At 38.0% G+C, this 24,317-nt stretch overlaps 1 protein-coding gene, 1 non-coding gene and 1 pseudogene across 8 annotated transcripts in view; 2 read left to right on the top strand and 1 right to left on the bottom strand.

Moving 5' to 3' along the window:
- SPIDR (scaffold protein involved in DNA repair) overlaps positions 1-24,317 on the bottom strand; it is a 499,470-nt gene that overhangs the window by 194,551 nt on the left and 280,602 nt on the right. The gene's annotated exons all lie outside the window — the stretch shown is intronic.
- On the top strand, positions 3,874-5,008 carry LOC117079535 (annotated as a pseudogene).
- On the top strand, positions 11,605-11,712 carry LOC117079681. Its single transcript, XR_004435537.1, has one exon. It is a non-coding gene; the product is annotated as a U6 spliceosomal RNA (small nuclear RNA).

The following is a 24,317-nucleotide window of genomic DNA, read 5'->3' as shown; positions in this document are numbered from 1 at the left end:
GCAAGAAATAACTAAGATCAGAACAGAACTGAAGGAGATAGAGACACAAAATACCCTTCAAAAAATCAATGACTCCAGGAGCTACTTTTTTGAAAAGATCAACAAAATTGATAGACTGCTAGCAAGACTAATAAAGAAGAAAAGAGAGAAGAATCAAATAGACATAATAAAAAATGATAAAGGGGATATCACTACCGATCCCACAGAAATACAAACTACCATCAGAGAATACTATAAACACTTCTACACAAATAAACTAGAAAATCTAGAGGAAATGGATAAATTCCTGCACACATACACCCTCCCAAGACTAAACCAGGAAGAAGTTGAATCCCTGAATAGACCAATAACAGGCTCTGAAATTGAAGCAATAATTAATAGTCTACCAACCAAAAAAAGTCTAGGACCAGTCAGATTCACAGCCGAATTCTACCAGCGGTACAAAGAGGAGCTGGTACCATTCCTTCTGAAACTATTCCAATCAATAGAAAAAGAGGGAATCCTCCCTAACTCATTTTATGAGGCCAGCATCATCCTGATACCAAAGCCTGGCAGAGACACAACAGAAAAGGAGAATTTTAGATCAATATCCCTGATGAACATTTATGTGAAAATCCTCAAGAAAATACTGGCAAACCAAATCCAGCAGCACATCAAAAAGCTTATCCACCATGATCAAGTGGGCTTCATCCCTGGGATGCAAGGTTGGTTCAACATACGCAAATCAATAAATGTAAACCATCACATAAACAAAACCAAAGAAAAAACCACATGATTAGCTCAATAAATGCAGAAAAGGCCTTCGACAAAATTCAACAGCCCTTCATGCTAAAAACTCTCAATAAGCTAGGTAGTGATGCAACGTATCTCAAAACAATGAGAGCTATTTATGACAGAACCACAGCCAATATCACACTGAATGGGCAAAAGCTGGAAGCCTTCCCTTTGAAAACTGGCACAAGACATGGATGCCCTCTCTCACCACTCGTATTCAACATAGTGTTGGAAGTTCTCGCTAGGGCAATCAGGCAAGAGAAAGAAATCAAGGGTATTCAGTTAGGAAAAGAAGAAGTCAAATTGTCCCTGTTTGCAGATGACATGATTGTATATTTAGAAAACCCCATTATCTCAGCCCAAAATCTCCTTAAGCTGATAAGCAACTTCTGCAAAGTCTCAGGATATAAAATTAATGTGCAAAAATCACTAGCATTCTTACACACCAGTAACAGAGAGCCAAATCACGAATGAACTCCCATTCTCAATAGCTTCAAAGAGAATAAAATACCTAGGAATCCAACTTCCAAGGGATGTAAAGGACCTCTTCAAGGATAACTACAAACCACTGCTCAGTGAAATAAAAGAGGATACAAACAAATGGAAGAATATACCATGTTCATGGATAGAAAGAATCAGTACTGTGAAAATGGTCATATTGTCCAAGGTAATTTATAGATTCAATGCCATCCCCATCAAGCTACCAATGACTTTCTTCACAGAATTGGAAAAAACTACTTTAAAGTTCATATGGAACCAAAAAAGAGCCTGCATAGCCAAGATAATCCTAAGCCAAAAGAACAAAGCTGGAGGGATAACGCTACCTGACTTCAAACTATACTACAAGGCTGCAGTAATAAAACAGCATGGTACTGGTACCAAAACAGAGATACAGACCAATGAAACAGAACAGAGCCCTCAGAAGGTACCACACATCTACAACCACCCGATCTTTGACAAACCTGACAAAAACAAGAAATGGGGAAAGGATTCCCTATATAATAAATGGTGTTGGGAAAACTGGTTAGCCATATATGTAGAAAGCTGAAACTGGATCCCTTCCTTACACCTCATACAAAAATTAATTCAAGATGGATTAGAGACTTAAATGTTAGACCTAAACCCATAAAAACCCTAGAAGAAAACCTAGGGAATACCATTCAGGACATAGGCATGGGCAAGGACTTCATGTCTAAAACACCAAAAGCAATGGCAACAAAAGCCAAAATTGACAAATGGGATCTAATTAAACTAAAGAGCTTCTGCACAGCAAAAGAAACTACCATCAGAGTTAACAGACAATCTACAGAATGGGAGAAAAATTTTACAATCTACCCTTCAGACAAAGGGCTAATATGCAGAATCTACAAAGAAGTTAAACAAATTTACGAGAAAAAATCAAACAACCCCATCAAAAGGTGGGCAAATGACATGAACAGACACTTCTCAAAAGGAGACATTTATGCAGCAACCGACACATTAAAAAATGTTCAGCATCACTAGTCATCAGAGAAATGCAAATCGAAACCACAATGAGACACCATCACATACCAGTTAGAATCGTGATCATTAAAAAGTCAGGAAACAACAGGTGCTGGAGAGGATGTGGAGAAATAGCAACACTTTTACACTGTTGGTCGGACTGTAAACTAGTTCAACCATTGTGGAAGACAGTGTGGCGACTCCTGAAGGATCTAGAACTAGAAATACCATTTGAGCTAGCCATCCTGTCACTGGGTATATATCCAAAGGATTATAAATCATGCTGCTATAAAGACACATGCACACGTATGTTTATTGCAGCACCATTCACAATAGCAAAGACTTGGAACCAACCCAAATGTCCATCAATGATAGACTGGATGATGAAAATGTGGCACATATACACCATGGAATAATATGCAGCCATAAAAAAGGATGAGTTCATGTCCTTTGTAGGGACATGGATGAAGCTGGAAACCATCATTCTGAACAAACTATCCCAAGGACAGAAAACCAAATATTGTATGTTCTCACTCATAGGTGGGAATTGAACAATGAGAACACTTGGGCACAGGGTGGGGAACATCACACACTGGAGCCTGTCGTGGAGTAGGGGGAGAGGAGAGGGACAGTATTAGGAGATATACCTAATGTAAATTATGAGTTAATGGGTGCAGCACACCAACATGGCACATGTATATGTATGTAACAAACCTGCACATTGTGCACATGTACCCTAGAACTTAAAGTATAATAAAAAAAAAAATAAATGAACACAAAGAGGAATGAGGATATTCAAACACACAAGAAAGAATATTTCCAGTTGTCTCCTAAAATGATTTTTAATTAGTCCTTTCATCATTCTTACTTTTTCCCTTTTGTTCTGTTTTTTGAGATTAAGTTTTGCTCTGTTGCCCAGGTCGGAGTGCAGTGGTGCAATCGCAGCTAACTGCAACCTCTGCCTCCCAGGTTCAAGTGATTCTCCTGCCTCAGCCTCCCAAGTAGCTGGGATTACAGGCACCCGCTACCACGCCCAGCTAATTTTTGTATTTTTAGTAGACATAGGGTTTTATCATGTTGGCAAGGCTGGTCTCGAACTCTTGACCTCAGGTGATCCACCAGCCTCGGCCTCCCAAAGTGCTGGGATTACAGGTGTGAGTCACCACACTCAGTCTATTTTTACTTAAAAAAGCTTAAAATATCACCTATTTACTTTATTCTATTTTCTTCCCTTGTGTTAATATGCATAGCAGACTTAATCACTGCATATATAATTATCAATTCACTTCATCTGTATAATTCATATACGCCAAATCTATACTTTATCATATTAATTATTGAGTTTTAGTTTAAGGCAAGAGCTACTTTTTCTTATCTTCTAATTAATAATAGAAAAATGACAGAAACATTTCCAAACACTTGGAAACTAAACAACACACTCCAAAATATCTATGAGTCAAACAGGAAGTCTCAGGAAATTAAAAAAAAAATACATTAAACTGAATGAAAATGAAAAGATTACATATCAAAATTGGTGGGAAGAAGCGAAAGCAGTGCTGAGAAGGAATTTTATAGGGCTAAATGCATACATGAGCTCTTTCCGTGCCTAATGCAGCCATGGCTGGTGGTCCCAAGCAGCATCTAAAGCGTGTAGCAACTCCAAAACATTGGATGCTGGCTAAATTGCCCAGTGTGTTTGTTCATCGTCCATCCACCAGTTCCCACAAGTTGACAGAGTGTCTCCCTATCATCATTTTCCTAAGGAACAGACTTAAGTATGCCTTGACAGGAGATGAAGTAAAGAAGATTTGTGGCCAGGCATGGCAGCCCATGCTTGTAATCCCAGTACTTTGGGAGGCCGATATGGGCAGATCATGAGGTCAAGAGATCGAGACCATCCTAGCCAACACAGTGAAACTGTGTCTCCACCAAAAATACAAAAATTAGCTGGGTGTGGTAGTGGGTGCCTGTAATCCCAGCTACTCAGGAGGCAGAGGTTGAGCCAGGAGAATTGCTTAAACCCAGGAAGCAGAGGTTGCAGTGAACCAAGATCACACCATTGCACTCCAGCCTGACGACAGAGCGAGACTCCATCTCAATAAACAAACAAACAAACAAACAAATAAATAAATATAAAGAAAGAGAGAAGATTTGCATGCAGTGGTTCATTAAGATCAATGGCAATGTTCAAACTGATATAACCCATCCCACTGGATTCACAGACGTCATGGGCATTGACTAGATAGGAGAGAATTTTCGTCTCATCTATGACATCAAGGGTTGCTTTGCTGTACATCGTATTACACCTGAGGAGCCCAAGTACAAATTATGCAAAGTGAGAAAAATCTTTGTGAGCACAAAAGGAATCCCTCATCTGGTGACTCACGATGCTTGCATCATCTGCTACCCTGATCCCCTCCATCAAGGTGAATGATCCCATTCAGACTGATATGGAAACGGGCAAGATCACTGATTTCATCAAGTTTGGCACTGGTAACCTGTGGATGGTGACTGGAGGTGCTAACTTGGGAAGAACTGGTGTCATCACCCACAGAGAAAGGCACCCTTGACCTTTTGATGTGGTTCACATAAAAGATGCCAATGACAACAGCTTTGACACCCAGCTTTCCAACATTTTTGCTACTGGCAAGGGCAACAAACCACAAATTTCTCTTCTCCGAGGAAAGGTATACGCCTCACCATTGCTGAAGAGAGAGATAAGAGACTGGCAGCCAAACAGAGCAGTGGGTGAAATGTCTCTGGGTGACAGATTAGATCTTTGTACATAATTAAAAATAATGTGGCATGATTAATAAAAATAAATTAAAAAAATGTGTATATGAGAAAAGGTTCAAATCAATAATCTAGGCTCCCTCTCCAGGAACTTAGAGAAATAAGAGCAAAATAAACCCACAGCAAGCTGAGAAAAGGAAATAATAGATTAGAGCAGAAATCAATGAAGCTGAAAATTTAAAATGAAGAAAATTCATGAAACAAACCTGGTTCACAGATAAGACCAATAAGATTGACAAACGTCTAGCAAGACTGACAAAGAAACAAAGAACATGCGAATTACCAATATCTGGAGTAAAAAAGGGAATAGCACTACAGACCATGTAGACATCAAAAGGATAACAAGGGAACACCATGGACAGGTCTGCACACAAAATTTGACATGTTAGGTAAAATAAACCAATTCCTTGAAAAAAATACAAACTACCACAAGTCACCCAATATAAAACTGATTATTTGAATAGCCCTATGACTACTAAGTAAATTGATACTGTAATTTCAAAATTTCCCAAACACATATCTCCAGGTTCAGACACTTTCATTATTGAATTCTACCAAACACTTAGGCAACAATTAGTATCAATTCTCCATAATCTTTTCCAAGAAATAGAAGAGAAGGGAATACTTCCCAATCCATTTTATGAACCTAGAATTACCCTGGTATCAAAACAAAAGAGTACAAAAAGAACACTATAGGCCAATATGCTTTATGAATATAGATGTAAAAATCCTTAACAAAATATTAGCAAATAAAATTCAGTAATATGTAAAAAATATGTATACATCATAACCAAGATGAGTTTATTCCAGGGATGTAAGGCTAGTTCGACATTTGAAAATCAATCTATGTAATCTACCACATTAAATTATAAAGAAAAAAATCGTATCACATAAATCAATACAGAAAACCACTTGACAAAAATAAACACCCTCTCACGTTAAAACTTCTCAGAAAATTAGAAATTGAGGAAAATTTCCTCAATTTGAGTTAGAGAACATCTATAAAAAACCTACAGTTAATATTATATTTATTGGGGAAAGACTGAAAACTTTCCTCTAAGATTAGGAACAAGCCAGAATGTCTATTCTCATTTCTTTTATTCAGTGTAGTACTAGAAGTTCTAGCCAGTGCGATAAGGCAAGAAAAGGAAAGAAAAGGCGTACAGATCAGAGAATAAGAATTAAACTAAGCCTATTTGCAGATGGCATGATTGTCTATGTAGAAGTTATGAAAGAACATACAAAAAACTTCTAAAACTAATAAATGAGTCCGGCAAGGCTGCAGGGCACAAAAGTCAACACACAAAAATCAATTATATTTCTATATACTAGCGAACTAGAATACGTGGACACCAAAATTTTAAAAAACAACACTTTTTATGATTTCAGAAAAAGAAAGAAAAAAAGGTCAGGCACAGGGACTCACATCTGTAATCCTAGCACTTTGGGAGACCAAAGAATCACTTAGGTCAGGAGTTTGAAACCAGCCTGGCCAATATGGTGAAACCCCATCTCTATTAAAAATACAAAAATTAGCTGGAAATCGCTTGAACTCAGGAGGCAGAGGTTGCAGTAAGCTGAGATCGCACCACTGCACTCCAGCCTGGGCGACATAGTGAGACTCTATCTCAACAACAACAACAACAACAACAACAAAGATAAAAAGAAAGACTTTGGTGTAAACTAACAAAATAACTATAAGATTTGTATGCTAAAGCTACAAAATGCTAATGAAAGAAATAAAAGAAGAATCAAACAAATGAAGAGTCATACTGTGTTCATGAACTGAAAGACTTCATTATGTCATATAATTAGTAGTTCAATTCTTTCCAAAATAATATACATTTAACACAACTCCTATTGAAGTTCCAGAAAATTTTTTTGTAGAAATAAAATTACTCTAAAATTTATGTGATAAGGCAAAGGAACTAGAACAGCTAAAACAGTTTTGAAAGAGAAGAATAAAGTGCTATGAACCTGATTTCAAGACATACAGCTTCCGTAGTCATGATTGTGTGATGTACAAAGAAACACACACAAAGATCAATGGAACAGAACACCCAGAAATAGATCTGTCTATGTGATTGTTGACAAAGGTGCAAAAGCAATTCATTGAAGGAAAGATGCCCTTTTCAACAATTGGTGGAGAAACTGGACACCCACAGGCAAAAAACAGAAAAACCAAAACCTTCTACCTAAGTCTCACACCTTATATGAAAAGTAACTCAAAATAGATCATAAATACAAAATGACATAGGAGAATATCTTTTGGATTTACAGCTAGGTGAAGAGTTCTTAGACTTGACATCAAAAATACAATTCATAAAAGGAAAAACTGGTACTCTGAACTTCATTAAAATTAAAACATTTCTGGGAAAGACCTCGTTGAGAAGGTATGAAAAATATAAGCTAGAGATTGCAATTAAGGACTAGTATCTAGAATATATTAAGAACCCTCAAAATTTCACAATAGCAAACAATCCAATTAGAAAACGAGAAAAAATCACGAACATATATTTCACTGAAGAGAATAAACAAATGGCGAATGAGCACATGAAAAGATGCTTAATGCAATTAGCATGAAAAATAAACATAAAACCCTAAGCCTCCCAACCAACTGAACAGAACCCTCTTGGCCAAAGGGACCCCAGAAAAACCCTGAAAAACGAAGTCCCGGGCCATGATAGGATAAGAGGTTGATTACGCCTCAGTATGCTCCCTCCTTATTAACCTTTAACCAGAATTCTTTCCTAAGGAGTAAGTGGAAACCAACTCTAGAAAACAAGAAACAGATGATTCATTCCTTTATCGTCTTCAGCCAATTATCTGAGGCCAAAACCAGGCTCCCTCTCCGTCTTTGAAGTTTTGATGTGACAGCCCACCAGCTTGACAATGCATCCCTTCCTAAACACTGACCACCATATCTCTGGACCAGTTCTGACTGACTAGCATAGGATGTGCTATGAGGGTTTTCAGGTCCTCTGTTTCACATTTTGATGCCAGAGGGCCAAAAACTCCATCCCTGGATCATGCTAATGCCATCATTTTTTGAACATGTGACCTATGAAGAGGCATGAAGCTCAGTTGTGCTTTTTTCATTAATCTTCGTGACTCCTTCTATAGCTTATTGAATATGTATACTTAGCCAACCCATTGGGCATTAAGTACCTGTGTTAGGCTTTCTTCCCTTAAATTGCTTTTTCTCAGCTTTTGCCAAAGGCTATATTTCCCAGCCTTTGGTGTGCCACTCTTTATGAGAAATAAAGCTCTCCTTTCCAATTTTTTGAACCACATGATTCTTCACTTGGCAAGCATTAGGGAAATGCACATTAAAACCACAATGAGATATCACTACCTACCTATCAGAATAAAAATTAAAAAATAGTGACAACATCAAATGCTGGTATGGAGAAACTGCATCACTCACACATTACTGGTGGCAATGTAAAATGAAATAGCCACTCTGGAAACCAGTTTGGCAGTTTCTAAAAGAACTAAACATGCAACAACCATAGGACTCAGCAATTGCACTCTTGGATGTTTATCCCAGAAAAGTGAAAACTTATCTTCACACAAAAACTTGTAGACAAATATTCATACCAGTACTATTCATAAGTTGGACGTCCTTCCGTGGGTGAATAGTTAAATAAACTGATATACCCTCATGCCATGGACGTCCACTCTGCAGTAAAAAGTAACTACTTATACATGCAACAACTGGGATGAATCTCCAGAAAATGATCCCAAGTGAAAAAAGCCAATTTCAAAAGGTTACAAATTATGATTCCATTTCCATAGCATTACTGAAATGCAAAATAATAAGAACATAAAATAGACCAGCAATTGCTAGGGGTTCTGGAGGATGACAGGGTGGAAGAAAATAGTATGCCTATAAAGAGTGGCAGCAAGGATCCTTTGGTGTTGAAACTATTATATCTTGACTACATTCATAACAAGATCTGGTTTTTATACAGTTCTGCAAGATATTTCCCTTAGTGGAAACTGGGTAAAGGATACATAGAATCTTTCTGCATTACTTTTCACAACTGCATGTGAATCTACAATTACCTCAAAATAAAAAGTTTAATTAAAAATCTCTGCACTTGGATTCCTCTCATTAGCTCCAGGTGTATACATTAATTGAAAGATTTTCAAGCAGGGGAAGTGCTTTGATTTACTTTAAAAAAAAAAAAAAATCCTTAGCTACTGTGTGGAATCTGAATTAGAAACCAGTGGGACAGGTATTCCAAGGGAGTGGTAACTCTTCTTTAATGTCAGCTTTCCCCCTTCAGAAATCTCTGCTCTGATTCCTTATCACTCTCCAGTCACGCACAGCAACTCTGGGCACTCAGAGGGTCTCCTCGGATTTGCCTCTGGTTACATTCACTACAACCCTCATCCAGGTCCCCATAAAATAACAAATGGTTGGCAACCACCTACCCAGCCCAGAATTTTCTCTTTCACAATCTTAGTCATTAGAAAATGAAAGTTAATCCCTGGTGTACATGGGGATATCAGATAAAGTTTAAAAAAAAAAAGAAAATGACAGTTAAGATGACATTGCTTACAGAAAATTTCTCCCTTAATTAAGAAAACTTTGCTGCAGTTTCTTCTGGAGACTTTGTAGACCTTCATTTGATCAGGAGAGAGAGCAAGTGCATGTGTGTAACTGATTTGACTAGGGTTTCCAGAATGTGCCTGGGGGACAAAATATTTTATTGTCGTTTTGCAATTATGTATTTTTTTGAATGCCTTTCTTGGTAAAATAAGTTTTCAAAAAATATTTCTTGAAAATATCCCTGTAGTAACAGGGATACTTTTAAAACAAAATTCAAAAGTAAATTAAAATAACCAATTTTATTTTCCTTTTCACTTACTTGAATACAAAAAGTTAGCAAATACTTTTTGGATGACATTGGTATTTATTTTCCCCTATGCTTCAGGCTGGCCTACCCACTCTCCATCAAAGGAGAAATCGAGAGAACAGTTTTATTGCTTCTGTTTCATTAGAAGTTTTGGTCCTAAGTTAGCCTTATAACCTTCTCATGACATTATTCAAGAAAGTGTTTAGAATTCAAATTCAAATTCAAATTCAGTACAGTCCCTCAAACTGTGAACTACACAAGTTCCAAGGGTTTATTTACCTCCTATCAAGCATAATATGAGGGAATAACACAGTCAACTTGGAACAATAAATTCAGCACAACGGTGCTTCCGTTTTCCTCTTCTTTGTTCTCTCTCAGGGCCACAGTATATTTTTACTTCTTTCTTTAAAAGTTGGGTTAGGATAAGAAGGAAGCCGGTCCAATCCCTAATCCATGAACTAGAAAGGCCAGGCCAGCTTTCCACCTTGGAAGGAGAGGAACCCAGCTGCTAGCAGACAGTCCTAAGACTGCAGGTCCCACAATAAGCAATAAAACCACCATCTGATAGTGTCCCGTGGGAAAAGGGGATTTTTTAGGAGAAAAGTGAAGGGCCTTAAGATTGTCATGTATGCACCAAACCCCACTTCCCAAGACTGAATACCGTCCCCTGTGAGACACAAGTCTTGATTTATAAAGCATTTATGTAAGTGGATTAGAAAAACGTCAAGTGGGCAAAGGACATGGCCAGAAAAACCACAAAAAAGGACATATGAAATGCTTGAAAAAGTGTTCAATCTCTTTAATTTAAAAAATGCAAATTAAAATGAGATGTCATTTATCTTTTAAAGTGAAATAAAATAAATGATAGCACTGAAAAGTCTCAGCACTGTCCTGAGCCCCAGGTAGGATGGGCCCCATGTGGTCCTTGTCTGGCTAAGGGAGGTGGCCTCACTCTGGGCACTGCATACCCACTGTCTCTTCTTTGCCTTTTAATGATGTAAGAAAGTACTTACGTATGATGGTGTGCTGGTAAGGAAAAAATTATCAGTATATAAAATCTTAATATATTTTTAAAAAGGTTAATCTCTGCTAGGGCAGTAATGGGTAGTTTCTAGTCTCTTTATCTATCACATCTCTCAGCATTTTTTTTCAAATATCTCACAATAGGCCGGGTGTGGTGGCTCATGCCTGTAATCCCAGCCCTTTGGGAGGCTGAAGCAGGTAGATCACCTGAGGTCAGGAGTTCGAGAGCAGCCTGGCCAACCTGGTGAAACCCCATCTCTACTAAAAATACAAAAATTAGCTGGGCGTCGTGGCAGGTGCCTGTAATCCCAGCTACTTGGGAGGCTGGGGCAGGAGAATCACTTGAACCTGGGAGGCAGAGGTTGCAGTAAGCCGAGATCGTGCCACTGAACTACAGCCTGGGTGACAGAGTGAGACTCCGTCTTAAAAAAAAAAAAAAAAAAAAGAAGAAGGAAACAAAACAAAACCAAAACAAATATCCCACAATAATCATTTCTTGCCCTTATTATTGGAAAAAAATAAATCTATTCATAAAGAGAAAAATATGATTCAATTTATATAAATTTCCTTTTGAAGGCTTTGGTTTACTCTCTATTTTATAAAGCAAGACAGACAGCTGTATCAAATTTATAGAGGCAAAAACTGAAAACTCAAATATTAAATATAATTACTAGGACCAGAATAAAGAAGCTCAAAACTGAGAAAGAAAAACAGCAGTCTTGCATGGCCCCTGCGCAAGGATGACACGCAAATTCGTGAAGCGTTCCATATTAAAAAAAAAAAAAAAAAAAAAGAAAAGAAAAACAGCAGTCTTTGACAATGAACATTAACTTACTTAGCTCTTTTTTTTTTTGAGGCAGAGTGTCACTCTGTTGTCTAGGCTGGAGTGAAGTGGCATGATCTCATCTCACTGCAACTTCTACCGCCCAGGTTCAAGCAATTCTCTCGCCTCAGCCTCCCTAGTAGCTGGGACTACAGGCACCTACCACCACACCCTAGCTAATTTTTGTATTTTTAGTGGAAACGGGGTTTCACCATGTTGGCCAGGCCGGTCTTGAACTCCCGACCTCAGGTGACCTATTGCCTTGGTCTTCCAAAGTGCTGGGATTATAGGCGTGAGCCACCATGCCCAGCCTTAATTTACTTTCATAGTATTTTCTCCTTCCAAAGTTAATCTCAGCAACCTCTGGGAACTCCTGTTTTTTCTTTATTCTTTTTTTTTTTTTTTTTGAGACAGTGTCTAGCTCTATCGCCTAGGCTGGAATACAGTGGCACGATCCCGGCTCACTGCAACCTCTGCCTCCCAGGTTCAAGCAATTCTCCTTTCTTAGCCTCCTGAGTAGTTGGGATTACAGGCGCAAGCCACCACGCCTAATTTCTGTATTTTTAGTAGAGATGGGGTTTCACCATGTTTCCAGGTTGGCCTCAAACTCCTGACCTCAAATGATCCGCCTGCCTCAGCCTCCCAAAATGCTGGGATTATGGGTGTGAGCCACCATGTCTGGCCCTGTTTTTTCATTCTTTAAAAAAATACACTAATTTTTAGAGTAGCTTTAGGTTTATGAAGAAATTAAGCAGAAATACTGAGAGTTCCCATATACCCTCTCACCTATCTCAGTTTCCCTAGTAACATCTTGCATTAATGTGATATATTTATTACAGCTGGTCAGCCAATATTGAGTAAAGTTCATAGTTTACATTGGGTTCACTCTTTCTGTTGTACAGGTCTATGGGTTTTGGCAAATGTATAATGGTACGTGTCCACCATTACAGTATCATACAGAAGTTTCATTGCTCTAAACATACCCTGTCCACCACCTATTCATCTCTCCCTCCCTCTAAACCCCACGGATCTTTTTAATATTTCCATAGTTTTGCCTTTTCCAGAATGTCATACAGTTAGAATTATACTGCATGCAGCCTTTTTAGATTGGTTCCTTTCACTTAGCAATACACATTTAAGGTTCCTCTATGTTTTCTCATGGCTTGACAGCTCATTTCATTTTGTCACTGCGTAATATCCTATTGTGTGGATGAATAAGCACCAGTATGTTTATCTATTCACCTATTGGAGACATCTCAGTTACTTCCAAGTTTTGGGCAATTATGAATAAAGCTGCTATAAGCATTTATGTGCAGGTTTGTACAGATATGTTTTCAACAATTATTCGGATAAATATCAAAAAGTGCAATTGCTGGATCATACGGTAATATGTGTATTTTTGTTAGAAAGTGCTGAACTGCCTTCCAAAGTAGCTGTTCCAATTTGCATTTCCATCAGCAATGAATGATAGTTCTGTTGTTCCATATCCTTCCCTGTATTTGGTATTGTGTGTTTTGACTGTCAGCCATTCTAATAGATGTCTAGTGGTATCTCATTGCTGTTTCAATTTGCAATTCTTAATGACATAGATGTTAAGCATCTTTTAATGTGATTATCTGCCATCTGTACATCTCCTTACTGAGTTGTCTGTTCAGAGCTTTTATTAATTTTTTAATTGGGTTGTCTGTTTTCTTACTGAGTTTTAAAGTTCTTAGTATATTCTGAGTACAAGTTCTTTACAAGATACGTGTTTGTAAAGACTTTCTCCCAGTCCATGGCTTGTGTGCATTGTCTTAACAGTGTCTTTCACAGAGCAAAATTTAAAAATTTTAACAAAGTTCATCTTGTAAACTTTTTCTCTAACAGATAGTGCCTTTGGTCATTGCCAAACTTGAAATCATCTAGATTCTCTTCCATCTTATATTCTAGTTTTATAGTTTCACAATTTACATTTAGGTCTATGATTCATTTTGAGTTGCTTTTTGGTGTAAGATCTGTGTCTAGATTCATTCTTTTTCATGTAGATGATCAGGTGTTCCACCACAATTTCTTGAAAAGATTATTTTTCCATTAAATTTCCTTTGCTTCTTTGTCAAAGATCAATTGACTATGTTTACGTCAATTTCTTGTTCTATATTCTGTTCCATTGACCTATTTGGCTATTGTTTTGCCTGTATCACTGCCTTGCTTACAATAATTCTTGAAGTTGGATAATGTCAGTTCTCTTTGTTCTCTTTCAGTATTGAGTCGGTTATTGTAGGTACTTTGCATTTCAACAGAAACTTTCGAATCAGTTTGTTGATAACCATGAAATAACTTAAAGGTATTTTGATTGGAATTACACCGAATCTACAGATCAAGTTGGAGAGAACTGACATCTTAATAACATTGAGTCTTCTTATCTATGAACATGGAATATACTGTTTAGTTCTTCTTTGATTTCTTCATCAGAATTTTGTACATTTCTTCAGGTAGATGTTTTATATGTATATATATTTAGATTTATACCTGTTTGATTTTTTGATGCAAATGTAAATGGCATTGTTTTTATTCTCCAATTGTTCATTGCTAGTATATAAGTAACTATTACATGTTAACATATTCTGCAGCCTTGCTATAATCACTTCCTAGGTTCAGGAATTTTTTTGGTGATTCTCTGGGATTTCTACATACATAATCATAATCATGTTATCTGCAAATAAGGACAGCTTTATTTCATCCCTCACAATTGTGAGTGGTGAAAAGGGCATTCTTCCTTGTCTTGCTCCTGTTCTTAGTGGGAAAACATCTAGTTTCTCACCATTAAGTATGATGTCAGCTGCAGGTTTCTTAGAAGAGGTTCTTTAACAAGTTGAGGATGTGTCTTCTATTGCTAGTTTGCTGACCTTCTTTTTTAAACATCAAAAATGGGTGTTGGATTTTGTCGAATCCTTTTCTTCCATCTATTCATAAGATATGATTTTTCTTCTTTAGCCTGTTGGTGTGATGTGTTACATTAATTGCTTTTTGAATGGTAAACTTGGTCAAAGTAGATAATTCTTTTTATATGTGTTAGATTTGATTTGTCAATATGTTGTTAAATATTTATGTATCTACATTCATGAGAGACACTGGTCCTTAGTTTTCCTTCCTTATAATGTCTTTGCCTGATTTTTAATACTGGCCTCACAGAATTAATTATTTGTTATCTGCAAATAAGGACAGCTTTATTTCATCCCTCACAATCTGTGAGTGGTGAAAAGAGCATCCTTCCTTGTCTTGCTCCTGCACTTAGTGCTTAAGTGTTTCCTTAAGTTTCTATTTTCTGGGAAGGATTATAGAGTATTCCTTCTGTTTCTATTTTCTGGATGAGACTGTAGAAAATAGGTATAATTTCTGCCCTAAATGTTTGGTAAAATTTACTAGTGAACCCATCTGAGTCTGGTGCTTTCTGCTTGGAAAGGTTATTATTGATTTTCTTTAATAAATGCAGGTCTATTCAGATTATCTGTTTCTCCTTGTATGAGTTTTGGTAGAGTGTGTCTTTCACGTAATCGGTCTATTTCCACTAGGTTAATGAATTTGTGGGCAGAATTTTCCAAAATATTATTTTATTATCCTTTTAGTATCTATGGGATCAGTAGTAATGGTCACTCTTTCACTTCTGATATTAGTAATTTCTGTCTTTTTTCCTTTTCTCTTAATCTGGCTCCACATTTATCAATTTTATTAATCTTTCAAAGAACCAACTTTTTTTTTTTTCTGTTGATTTTCTCTAATTTCCTGTTTTTAATTTCATTTTAGGTTTGGGAGTATATGTGAAGGTTTGTTACAGAGGTAACATGTGTCATGGGGGTTTGTTGTATGTATTATTTCACCACTCAGGTATTAGGCCCAGTACCCAACAGTTATCTTTTCTGCTCTTCTCCCTCCTCCCACCCTGCCCCTTCAAGTAGACCCCAGTGTCTGCTGTTTCCTTCTTTGTGTTCTTAAGTTCTTATCATTTAGCTCCCACTTATAAGTGAGAACATGTGGTATTTGGTTTTCTGTTCCTGTGTTACTTCACAAAGGGTAAGAGCCTCCAGCTCCATCTAAGTTCCTGCAAAAGACATGATCTTGTTCATTTTTATGGCTGCATAGTATTCTATGGCGTATATGTACATTTTCTTTGTCCAGTCTACTGTTGATGGGCATTTAGGTTGATTCCATGTCTTTGCTATTGTGAACAGTGCTGCAATAAACATTCACATGGATGTGTCTTTATGGTATAATGATTTATATTCCTCTGGGTATATACCCAGTGTATTAGTCTGTTACCATGTTGCTATGAACAAACACCAAACACTGGGAAATTTATGAAGAAAAGAGGTTTAATCGACTCACAGTTCTGCATGGCTGGGATGGCCTCAGGAAACTTACAATCATGGTGGAAGGCATCTCTTCACAGGGCAGCAGGAGAGAGAATGGGTGCCAGCAGGGGAAATACCAGTCACTTACAAAACCATCAGATCTCATGAGAACTCACTCACTATCACTAGAACAGCATAGGAAAAATGGCCCCCATGATTCAATTACCTTCACCTGCTCCCGCCCTTGGATGGCCTCAGGAAACTTACAATCATGGTGGAAGGCACCTCTTCACAGGGCAACAGGAGAGAGAATGAGTGCCAGCAGGGGAAATACCAATCACTTACAAAACCATCAGATCTCATGAGAACTCACTCACTATCACCAGAACAGCATAGGAGAAACGGCTCCCACGACTCAATTACCTCCACCTAGTCCCACCCTTGACACGTGGGGATTATTACAATTCAAGGTGAGATTTGGGTGGGGACACAGAGCCAAACCATTATCACCCAGTAATGGGATCATTGGATCAAATGGTAGTTCTGCTTTTAGCTCTGAGGAATCACCATAGTGCTTTCCACAATGGTTGAACTAATTTACACTCCCAACAACTGTGTATTAGGGTTCCCCTTTCTCTGCAGTCTTGCCAGCATCTCTTATTTTTTTACGTTTTAATAATAGATATTCTGACTGGTGTGAGATGGTATGTAACTGTGGTTTTGATTTGCATTTCTCTAATGGTCAGTGATGTTGAGGTTTTCTTTTTTCCCCATATGCTTGTTGGCCACATGTATGTCTTGTTTTGAGAAGTGTCTATTCATGTCCTTTACCCACTTTTTAATGGGGTTTTCTCTTGTAAATTTGTTTAAGTTCCTCATAGATGCTGGATATTAGACCTTTGTCAGATGCATAGTTTGCAAATATTTTCTCCCACCCTGTAGGCTGTTTACTCCTTTGAGTTTCTTCTGCTGTGCAGAAGCTCTTTAGTTTAGTTAGATCCCACTTGTCAATTTTTGCTTTTGTTGTGACTGCTTTTGGTATATCTCTCATGAAATCTTTGCCCATTCTTATGTCAAGGATGGTACTACCTAAGTTGTCTTCCAGGGTTTTTACAGTTTGGGATTTTACGTTTAATTCTTTAATCCACTTTGAGTTGAGAATTTTTATTATCTTATTTATTAATTATTGGTAAAAATTATTTTGTTCCTTCTATTTATGATTTAATTCACTCTTCTTTTTCTGGTTTCCTAAAGTGGAAGTTTAGATTTACTGATTTAAATATTTTTTCTTTTCTATTGTGTACATTCAATGCTATAAATTTTCTTTACACTGCTTTCACTGAAACTTACAAATTTGGTTATGTTGCATTTTCATTTTCACTTTATTAAAATAGTTTAAATTTCTCTTGAGATTTCTTGATGTGTATTAGAAGTGTACTGTTTAACTTTCAAGTATTTTGTTACTGAGTTCCAATTTAATTCCATTATGGTCTGAAACATATTCTGTATGATCTTATCATTTAAATTTGTTAAGGTGTGTTCTATGGTCCAGAATTTGGTCTGCCTTGGTGAATGTTCTGCATGAGCTTGAGAAGAATGCATATTCTGCTGCTGTTGAATCAAGTATTCTATAAATGTAAATTAGATTCTGTTGATTGTGCTGTTCAGTTCAACAATGACTTTATTGAGTTCTGCCTGCTGGACCTGTCAATTACTTATAAAAGAGTGCTGAAGTCTCCAGCTGTAATAGTGGTTTTGTATATTTTTCTTTGCAGTTCTATCAGTTTTTTTGCCTCATGTGTTTTAAATCTGTTCTCACATAAACACACATTAAGGGCTGTTACATCATCTTGGAGAACTGACCTCTTTTTCATTATGTAATGTTCCCTCTTTATCGTTGATAATTTTTCTTGCTCTAAAGTTGGTTTTGTTTGAAATTAATATAGGTACTCCAGCTTTCTTTTGATCAATGTTAGCATCCCTATCTGTGTTTTTATATTTAAAATTAGGTTCTTATAGGCACTGAGTTTTATTTTTGTTTAAATCCACTCTGGGCCAGGCATGGTAGCTTATGCCTGTAATCCCAGCACTTTGGGAGGCCAAGGCAGGTGGATCACCTGAGGTCAGGAGTTCAAAACCAGCCTGATCAACATGGAGAAACCCCATCTCTATTAAAAATATAAAATTAGCCAGGCATGGTGGCGCATGCCTGTAACCCCAGCTACTTGGGAGGCTGAGGCAGGAGAATCATTTGAAACTGGGAGACGGAGGTTGCAGTGAGCCGACCCATTGCATTCCAGCCTGGGAAACAAAATAACCAAACTCTGCCTCAAAAAAAAAAAAAAAAAAAAAAAAAAATCCACTCTGACAATCTTTATCTTTTAATTAGAGTTCAGATCACTGATCTTTAAAGCAATATTGATATAGCAGGACTAATATCTATTTGTTACTGTCTTCTATTATTTGCCCTTGTTCTTTCTGTTATTGTATTCCACTCTTTTTCTCCCTATAGTTTTAACTGGCCATTTTATGTGATTCCATTTTTTTCTTCTCTTAATGTAATAATTTTAGTTGTATGCCACATAATGGTGGTTCAGTCAATGGCAGACTACATATATGACAGTGGTCCCTTAAGATTATCATGGAGCTGAAAGATTCTTATTGCCTAGTGATGTTGTCCTGAGAAACTGACTAATAAGGCTTTCTTGGAACTGGAACAGGAATGCATACCTCAAGAAGAGGTAAGAGAAAAGGAAACTGCAGGAGAAGAAACAGAAGTAGAATCCCCAAGAAAATTCCCAGTGAAGGGTTTAGCAGAAGCTTTTACAGACCTCAACACGCTCCTTAAAGTCTTCTGAAAACATAAACCCCAGTACTAAAAGGTTTTCATTAATGTTGAGGAATGTTCACGGTGTATTCTCTGCTTATAAGCAAATCTATGATGATAAAGCAACAAACCAAGTGATCCACCATAGACACATTTCTAAAAGGAATGACATCTGAAGAGGAGCCTCAGGCAGGTCCTTCAGGAAGTTTTCCAGAAGAAAGGAATTGTCATAGGAAATGACAGCTCCATTCACATTATTGCCCATGAAGGCCAGCCAGTGGGGCAAGTTGTAGAGGCAGAAGACAGTGTGACATTGATGATCCTGACCCCATGTAGGCCTAGGCTAATGTTTGTGTATCTCCGTTTTTAGCAAAAAAGCTTTACAAGCTTTTTAAAAAGGTTGGGCACAGTAATTCATGCCTGTAATCCCTTTGGGAGGCCAAGGTGGGAAGAACACCTGTGGTCAGGAGTTTGGGACCAACCTGGGCAACACAGCGAGAAACATTTTTAAAAAGTAGCTGGGTGAGGTGGCACATGACTGGAGTCCTAACTACCTGGAATGCTTAAGTGAGAGGGTCACTTGTGCCCAGGAGTTTGAGGCTGTAGTAAGCCATGACTGCGCCACTGCACTCCAGTCCGGGGGATGCACGACCTTGCCTCTTAAAAAAAAAGTTGGCCGGGCGCGGTGGCTCAAGCCTGTAATCCCAGCACTTTGGGAGGCCGAGACGGGCGGATCACGAGGTCAAGAGATCGAGACCATCCTGGCTAACACGGTGAAACCCCGTCTCTACTAAAAAAAATACAAAAAATTAGCCGGGCGAGATGGCGGGCGCCTGTAGTCCCAGCTACTTGGGAGGCTGAGGCGAGAGAATGGCGTAAACCCGGGAGGCGGAGCTTGCAGTGAGCTGAGATCCGGCCACTGCACTCCAGCCTGGGTGACAGAGCGAGACTCCGTCTCAACAAAAAAAAAAAAAAAAAAAAAAAAAAAAAGTTATAAAAAATTTTGTTTTAATAGAAAACAATTTTGAAATAAGGATATAAAAATATTTTTGAAATAATTTTGTACTATGTGTGTTATAAGCCAAATATTACTACAAAAAGATAAAAAAGTTAAGAAAAATTAAGTTTATGAAGTAAAAAAGTTACAGTAAGCTAAGGTTAATTTATTATTAAAGAAATGCTTTTTTATAAATTTAGTGTAGCCTAGGTGTTCAGTGTTTATATAAAGTCTACAGTAGTGCACAGTAATGTACTATACCTTCACATTCCCTCACCACTCACTGATGGCCCCCGACCCCAGAACAACTTTCCAGTCCTGCAGGTTCCATTCCAGGAACTATAGAGAGGCACCTATAGAGTGCCCTATAGAGAGGCACCATTGTTAACCTTTATACCATAGTTTTACTGTACTTTTTCTATGTTTAGATATGTTTATTTTTTTTCTGACACCATGGTTCTAAAGGTGTTTTGTTTTGTATTTGACACAGAGTCTCACTGTGTCACCCAGGCTGGAGGGCAGAGGCCCGATCTCAGCTCACTGCAACCTCCACCTCCCAGGTTCAAGTGATTCTTGTGCCTCAGCCTCCTGAGTAGCTGGGATTACAGGCGAGTGTCACCACACCCAGCTGGAGTTTCACCATTTTGGCCAGGCTGGTCTCGAACTCCTGGCCTCAAGTGATCTGCCTGCCTCAGCCTCCCAAAGTGCTGGGATTACAGACATGAGCCACTGCATTTAGATATGTTTAGACACACAAATATTTATCATTTTGTTACAGTGTTCTATAGTGTTCAGTATAGTTACATGCTGTACAGGTATGTAGCCTAGGATCAGTAGTCTATACCATACAGCCTCGATGTGTAGTAGGCTATATCACCCAGGTTTGTGTAAGTGCCCTTATGATGTCTGCATAATGATGAAATCACCTAATAATGCATTTCTCAGAACATATCCCCATCATTAAGTGATATATGATTGTACTTCCTTTTTCACTTTTTTATGTGGTTCCTCTTGAGTCTGATATGCATTTAAAAGTAATTCAAGTCCACTTTTAAATAACACTAATGCCACTCCCCGGGTAGCACAAGTACTTTACAATAACAAAATATTTCTAATTCCTCCTTGTATCTCTTATAATATTGCTATCATTCATTTCATTTATACATGAACTATGACCACTGAATACATTTTAGCTATTATTTTAAACTAACTTATCTGTTAGATCAACTGAGGTTTTATTTTACCTACATTTATTCCTTCACTTATAATCCTTTCTTTATGTACATCTCCATTTCTGACCTGTATTATTTTCCTTCCTTTTGAATAATTTCTTTTAACATTTCTTGCAAGGTAGCCTTAGCACTGACAAATTGTCTCAGTTTTTGTCTGGGCTAGTGTTTTATGTTTCTGTCACCTTTGAAGGATATTTTTGCTAGATATAGGATTCTAACTTGGTGAGTTTTTTACTTCAATACTTTACTTTTATTTTTTATTTTATTTATTTATTTTTTGAGATAAATAAATAAATATTCTGTTGCCCAGGCGTGCAGTGGTGCGATCTCGGCTCACAGCAACCTCCGCCTCCTGGGCTCAAGCGATTCTCCTGCCTCAGTCTCCCGAGTAGCTGGGATTACAGGCGCGTGCTACCATGCCCGGCGAATTTTTTGTATTTTTAGTAGAGATGGGGTTTCACCGTGTTAGCCAGGATGGTCTTGATCTCCTGACCTTGTGATCCTCCCGCCTCAGCCTCCCAAAGTGTTAGGATTACAGGCCTGAGCCACTGGGCTTGGCCTCCTTTAATACTTTAAATATTGTGCTACATCTTTTAGTTTGCAGGATTTCTGAAGGGAAGTCTGATGTAATTCTTATCCTTCTTCTGCTATAGGTGGTATATTTCTGCCAGCTCCCCCTCTGGTGTTTTTTCTTCGTCTATAATTTTCTGCCGTTTAAGTATGACATGCCTAAGTGTAGATTTTGTTTTAGATATTGTTTTATTTATCCTGTTGCTGTTTAAGCTTCCTGAATCTATGGTTTGGAACATATCATTACTCTGGAAAAATTCTTTTTTTGACTTCCTGTGTTTCCTCTCCTCTGGTATTCCCATAACATGTATGCCATACCTTTTGCAAATGTACCACAGTTCTTGAATATTATGTTCCATTTTTTTCTTTCACTCTTTTTTCTTTTTGTATTTTAGTTCTGGAAGTTTTGGTTGACATTTCTTCAAGCTCATGAATTCTTTCAGTGGCCATGTCCAGTCTACCGATGAGTCCATCGAAGGCATTCTTCACTTCCGTTATGGTGCCTTTGGTTTCTAGGATTTCCTTTTGATCTTTCCTAGGGTTTCCATCTCTCTCCTTTACCCACCTTTTCTTGCCTGTTTGTCCAGTCTTCCCTTTAGAGCCCCTAGCATATTAATCTTAGGAATTAAAAAAATTCCTAGTCTGATTAATTCTAACATCTCTGCAAAATCTGAGTCTGGTTCTAACGCTTGTTCTGTTTCTTCAAACTGTGACTTATTTGTCTTTTAGAATATCTAGTAATTTTTTGTTGTTGAAAGCCAGACATGACATATTGTGTGAGACAGACTGCAGTATAAACATCTTTAGTATAAGGTTTTAGAATTTCCCTTTTTAAAAGTTTTTTTCCTTTTCCATTTTACATGAGATATGTATTTAAATAAGCAGATGCTGGACTTGAAGGGGAAAGTATCAAGGATTCTTTTACTCACTTTTTTTTTGTGAAGACAGATTGGCCCCATGTGAACAGCTATATAGAAAAAAGTGATGAAATTGTTCTTGGTTTTACAATGATTTCTTTTTAAAAATTACAATTATCCAGTGGAACAACATATGTGAGGTTTGTTATTATCATGTTGTTGCTGTTGTTGAAACAGGGAGAGTCCTGAAACAGAAAGATCAGAGCTGGACGAGCAAGCCAGTAATGGAGAGTCTTTCCACAGAACCAGTATTTTCCCCATCCACTTCTCCATGAGATGCCAATCAAGACACACCATCTCGAAGTAGATAGTTTTTAAAAAAAGATACACCACTGGTAAAAGTAATTTAGGAAAGCCAGAAAACAATGACAGCAATATGCTTGTGTGCCTTCACTATTTCACGTCCAATAAAAGAATAGTAGCTCTCTGTTCAAAGATGGAAATAGAAAAATAAAACAGTAGCCCACAGGCAACATCTGGTGAACCCAACCAAGACTGGCACCAGTGGGGGCCATCTGGCGAACCATACTGATCCTAAGCTGGTAGCCAAGACAACACCTATAGAGGCTACATCTGGTTGACCTGGTGATTTTAATGATGGGCTGTCTTTTATTGTTTGCTATAGTGTTTTCCAAAGCTAAAATTTTCTCTGGTGTCCATGTTTTTGTCTCCCCTGTTATCTTTGGGTTTCTCTACAGCCTTCTTCTTAAGTAAGGTCTGAGGTGCTCAGTTCTTTCCGTTTTATTCCTCTGTTACCACACAGGAGCCTTGCTAATGTGGTGGTATGGTATCAGGGTATGGGAGGTATTCTATAGTCCTATGATGAGGTCTAGGTCTTTAGTAAGCCCACTGTGCCTCTGGGCTGTGATCCTGACAGGTGCTTCTGAGCTTTTTTCTCCCCAGAGAAACAGGAAGGCTGGAGGAAATCTGGAGTTGGTGTTGGTGTTTTTCCTTCCCCCTAAGTTAACTGGGCTCTGATAAAACCCCAATTGGTTAGACTCTGGTAAAATAGTTTATCTTGAGGGCTGAATGCTCCAGTTTACTGTTAAATGGCTACCTTTCCCTTCCCCCGACACAAGCACAACGGGTTGTTCCCTGATCTTCACAGTGAGAAACTAGCAGGGTTCCTAGACATAGAAGGTAAAACATAAAACAAAAGTGTGCACACTCTCCCCAAGACAGGACCCCCTGGAGTGTAACTTGCAAGCTTGTCCACACCGAGCCTCTGGCTATGTGTCAAACAACTGGTTTTCTTAGGCTGGTTCTGGGTTCTGCTGGATACTTCTGCTCCAGGTCTTTTGCTCTGGGAAGCTGTGATTCTCTGTTTATTTGCCTGACGTTTGCTCCAATTTGGGGGCAGTTGTTTGTTCTGTGACAATTCTCTGATGAAGCTAAAAACCATTGATTTTTAGTTTGTTCAGCTTTTTCTTATTGTGAAGATAGGAGTGACAACTTCCACCCGCATTACATGCCAGACTAGAAACCAGAAGTCAGAACCTCCTGCTTTGGACTGCTTCATTTTTATCTATTTAAACACCGTCTTGTTACAGTTCCTGGATGTTCAGTTGCCACATCCCTGTAGCACCCTGCAGTTAGCTCTGGGAATCTCCTCAATGGTTTCATTTCTGTACATTTGGTTCCTCTAAACACCAGGCAGCTGAATGCACCATCTCCATAAAACAGCCA

Source organism: Trachypithecus francoisi, unplaced genomic scaffold (assembly GCF_009764315.1).
Source record: "Trachypithecus francoisi isolate TF-2019V2 unplaced genomic scaffold, Tfra_2.0 Lachesis_group7, whole genome shotgun sequence".
NCBI lineage: Eukaryota > Metazoa > Chordata > Mammalia > Primates > Cercopithecidae > Trachypithecus > Trachypithecus francoisi.
Note: the sequence above shows the minus strand (reverse complement) of the source record. Positions and strands in the feature narration are given on the sequence as shown.